Source organism: Somniosus microcephalus, unplaced genomic scaffold, assembly GCF_052327205.1.
Source record: "Somniosus microcephalus isolate GS21.2 unplaced genomic scaffold, FLI_Smic_1.0 scaffold131, whole genome shotgun sequence".
NCBI classification, from domain to species: Eukaryota; Metazoa; Chordata; class Chondrichthyes; order Squaliformes; family Somniosidae; genus Somniosus; species Somniosus microcephalus.
This window is the reverse complement of record NW_028225318.1, coordinates 102,524-107,225: the sequence shown is the minus strand read 5'-3', so window position 1 is coordinate 107,225 and position 4,702 is coordinate 102,524.

Here is a 4,702-nt window from a genome sequence, read left to right as displayed (position 1 = left end):
AACCAAAAGTCAGAGCGACAAATGATTAACCAAGGAGGCAACTCAGTAACTGGAATTTCAATGTGGCAACTGGTCAACCAAAGATACAAGTCGTAAACTGAAATTTCAAGGAGGCAACTGATTAACTGAATACTTGGCATTCACATTGGGGACGGAAGTCTGGATGGGAATGTATTCGGCTGCCTTACCGGGGCTTGGGGTGCTCCATTCCCGCTTGGGGAACAGAGTTGTGGTCGTCAAATGGCCTTTGTGCAGTTTCTGAAACACTGGTTAATGAGTTGTCAAGGTCAGAGCGACAAATGAATAACCAAGGAGGCAACTGATTAACTGAATACTTGGCATTCACATTGGGGACGGAAGTCTGGATGGGAATGTATTCGGAAGCCTTACCGGGGCTTGGGGTGCTCCATTCCCGCTTGGGGAACCGAGTTGTGGTCGTCAAATGGCCTTTTTGCAGTTTCTGAAACACTGGTTAATGAGTTGTCAAGGTCAGAGCGACAAATGATTAACCAAGGAGGCAACTGACTAACTGATTACTTGGCATTCAAATTGGGGATGGAAGTCTGGATGGGAATGTATTCGGCCGCCTTACCGGGGCTTGGGGTGCTCCATTCCCGCTTGGGGAACCGAGTTGTGGTCGTCAAATAGCCTTTGTGCAGTTTCTGAAACACTGGTTAATGAGTTGTCAAGGTTGGAAATCATAGACCAAAACGGCATCTCATTAACTGATATTTTGAACATCGACAACTGGGTAACCAACAGTCATAGCGACAAATGATTAACCAAGGTGGCAACTCAGTAACTGAAATTTGAACATCGACAACTGGTTAACCAAAAGTCAGAGCGACAAATGAATAACCAAGGAGGCAACTCAGGAACTGGAATTTCAATGTGGCAACTGGATAACCAAAGATACAAGTCGTAAACTGAAATTTCAAGGAGGCAACTGATTAACTGAATACTTGGCATTCACATTGGGGACGGAAGTCTGGATGGGAATGTATTCGGCCGCCTTACCAGGGCTTGGGGTGCTCCATTCCCGCTTGGGGAACCGAGTTGTGGTCGTCAAATGGTCTTTGTGCAGTTTCTGAAACACTGGTTAATGAGTTGTCAAGGTCAGAGCAACAAATGAATAACCAAGGAGGCAAGTGATTAACTGAATACTTGGCATTCACATTGGGGACGGAAGTCTGGATGGGAATGTATTCGGCCGCCTTACCGGGGCTTGGGGTGCTCCATTCCCGCTTGGGGAACCGAGTTGTGGTCGTCAAATGGCCTTTCTGCAGTTTCTGAAACACTGGTTAATGAGTTGTCAAGGTCAGAGCGACAAATGATGAACCAAGGAGGCAACTGATTAACTGAATACTTGGCATTCACATTGGGGACGGAAGTCTGGATGGGAATGTATTCGGCCGCCTTACCGGGGCTTGGGGTGCTCCATTCCCGCTTGGGGAACCGAGTTGTGGTCGTCAAATGGCCTTTGTGCAGTTACTGAAACACTGGCTACTGAGTTGTCAAGGTCAGAGCGACAAATGAGAAACCAAGGAGGCAACTGATTAACTGAATACTTGGCATTCACATTGGGGACGGAAGTCTGGATGGGAATGTATTCGGCCGCCTTACCAGGGCTTGGGGTGCTCCATTCCCGCTTGGGGAACCGAGTTGTGGTCGTCAAATGGCCTTTGTGCAGTTTCTGAAACAGTGGTTAATGAGTTGTCAAGGTCAGAGCAACAAATGAATAACCAAGGAGGCAAGTGATTAACTGAATACTTGGCATTCACATTGGGGACGGAAGTCTGGATGGGAATGTATTCGGCCGCCTTACCGGGGCTTGGGGTGCTCCATTCCCGCTTGGGGAACCGAGTTGTGGTCGTCAAATGGCCTTTGTGCAGTTTCTGAAACACTGGTTACTGAGTTGTCAAGGTAAGAGCGACAAATGATTAACCAAGGAGGCAACTGATTAACTGAATACTTGGCATTCACATTGGGGACGGAAGTCTGGATGGGAATGTATTCGGCCGCCTTACCGGGGCTTGGGGTGCTCCATTCCCACTTGGGGAACCGAGTTGTGGTCGTCAAATGGCCTTTGTGCAGTTTCTGAAACACTGGTTAATGAGTTGTCAAGGTAGGAAATCATAGACCAAAACGGCATCTCATTAACTGATATTTTGAACATCGACAACTGGTTAACCAAAAGTCAGAGCGACAAATGATTAACCAAGGAGGCAACTCAGTAACTGGAATTTCAATGTGGCAACTGGTCAACCAAAGATACAAGTCGGAAACTGAAATTTCAAGGAGGCAACTGATGAACTGAATACTTGGCATTCACATTGGGGACGGAAGTCTGGATGGGAATGTATTCGGCTGCCTTACCGGGGCTTGGGGTGCTCCATTCCCGCTTGGGGAACCGAGTTGTGGTCGTCAAATGGCCTTTGTGCAGTTTCTGAAACACTGGTTAATGAGTTGTCAAGGTCAGAGCGACAAATGAATAACCAAGGAGGCAACTGATTAACTGAATACTTGGCATTCACATTGGGGACGGAAGACTGGATGGGAATGTATTCGGAAGCCTTACCGGGGCTTGGGGTGCTCCATTCCCGCTTGGGGAACCGAGTTGTGGTCGTCAAATGGCCTTTTTGCAGTTTCTGAAACACTGGTTAATGAGTTGTCAAGGTCAGAGCGACAAATGATTAACCAAGGAGGCAACTGACTAACTGATTACTTGGCATTCACATTGGGGATGGAAGTCTGGATGGGAATGTATTCGGCCGCCTTACCGGGGCTTGGGGTGCTCCATTCCCGCTTGGGGAACCGAGTTGTGGTCGTCAAATAGCCTTTGTGCAGTTTCTGAAACACTGGTTAATGAGTTATCAAGGTTGGAAATCATAGACCAAAACGGCATCTCATTAACTGATATTTTGAACATCGACAACTGGGTAACCAACAGTCATAGCGACAAATGATTAACCAAGGTGGCAACTCAGTAACTGAAATTTGAACATCGACAACTGGTTAACCAAAAGTCAGAGCGACAAATGAATAACCAAGGAGGCAACTCAGGAACTGAAATTTCAAGGAGGCAACTGAATAACTGAATACTTGGCATTCACATTGGGGACGGAAGTCTGGATGGGAATGTATTCGGCCGCCTTACCAGGGCTTGGGGTGCTCCATTCCCGCTTGGGGAACCGAGTTGTGGTCGTCAAATGGTCTTTGTGCAGTTTCTGAAACACTGGTTAATGAGTTGTCAAGGTCAGAGCGACAAATGATGAACCAAGGAGGCAACTGATTAACTGAATACTTGGCATTCACATTGGGGACGGAAGTCTGGATGGGAATGTATTCGGCCGCCTTACCGGGGCTTGGGGTGCTCCATTCCCGCTTGGGGAACCGAGTTGTGGTCGTCAAATGGCCTTTGTGCAGTTACTGAAACACTGGCTACTGAGTTGTCAAGGTCAGAGCGACAAATGAGAAACCAAGGAGGCAACTGATTAAATGAATACTTGGCATTCACATTGGGGACGGAAGTCTGGAGGGAATGTATTCGGAAGACTTACCGGGGCTTGGGGTGCTCCATTCCCGCTTGGGGAACCGAGTTGTGGTCGTCAAATGGCCTTTGTGCAGTTTCTGAAACACTGGTTAATGAGTTGTCAAGGTCAGAGCGACAAATGACTAACCAAGGAGGCAACTGACTAACTGATTACTTGGCATTCACATTGGGCATGGAAGTCTGGATGGGAATGTATTCGGTCGCCTTACCAGGGCTTGGGGTGCTCCATTCCCGCTTGGGGAACCGAGTTGTGGTCGTCAAATGGCCTTTGTGCAGTTTCTGAAACACTGGTTAATGAGTTGTCAAGGTCAGAGCGACAAATGACTAACCAAGGAGGCAACTGACTAACTGATTACTTGGCATTCACATTGGGGATGGAAGTCTGGATGGGAATGTATTCGGTCGCCTTACCGGGGCTTGGGATGCTCCATTCCCGCTTGGGGAACCGAGTTGTGGTCGTCAAATGGCCTTTGTGCAGTTTCTGAAACACTGGTTACTGAGTTGTCAAGGTCAGAGCGACAAATGATTAACCAAGGAGGCAACTGATTAACTGAATACTTGGCATTCACATTGGGGACGGAAGTCTGGATGGGAATGTATTCGGCCGCCTTACCGGGGCTTGGGGTGCTCCATTCCCGCTTGGGGAACCGAGTTGTGGTCGTCAAATGGCCTTTGTGCAGTTTCTGAAACACTGGTTAATGAGTTGTCAAGGTCAGAGCGACAAATGAATAACCAAGGAGGCAACTGATTAACTGAATACTTGGCATTCACATTGGGGACGGAAGTCTGGATGGGAATGTATTCGGAAGCCTTACCGGGGCTTGGGGTGCTCCATTCATGCTTGGGGAACCGAGTTCTGGTCGTCAAATGGCCTTTGTGCAGTTTCTGAAACACTGGTTACTAAGTTGTCAAGGTCAGAGCGACAAATGATTAACCAAGGAGGCAACTGATTAACTGAATACTTGGCATTCACATTGGGGACGGAAGTCTGGATGGGAATGCATTCGGCTGCCTTACCGGGGCTTGGGGTGCTCCATTCCCGCTTGGGGAACCGAGTTGTGGTCATCAAATGGCCTTTGTGCAGTTTCTGAAACACTGGTTAATGAGTTGTCAAGGTCAGAGCGAAAAATGATTAACCAAGGAGGCAAC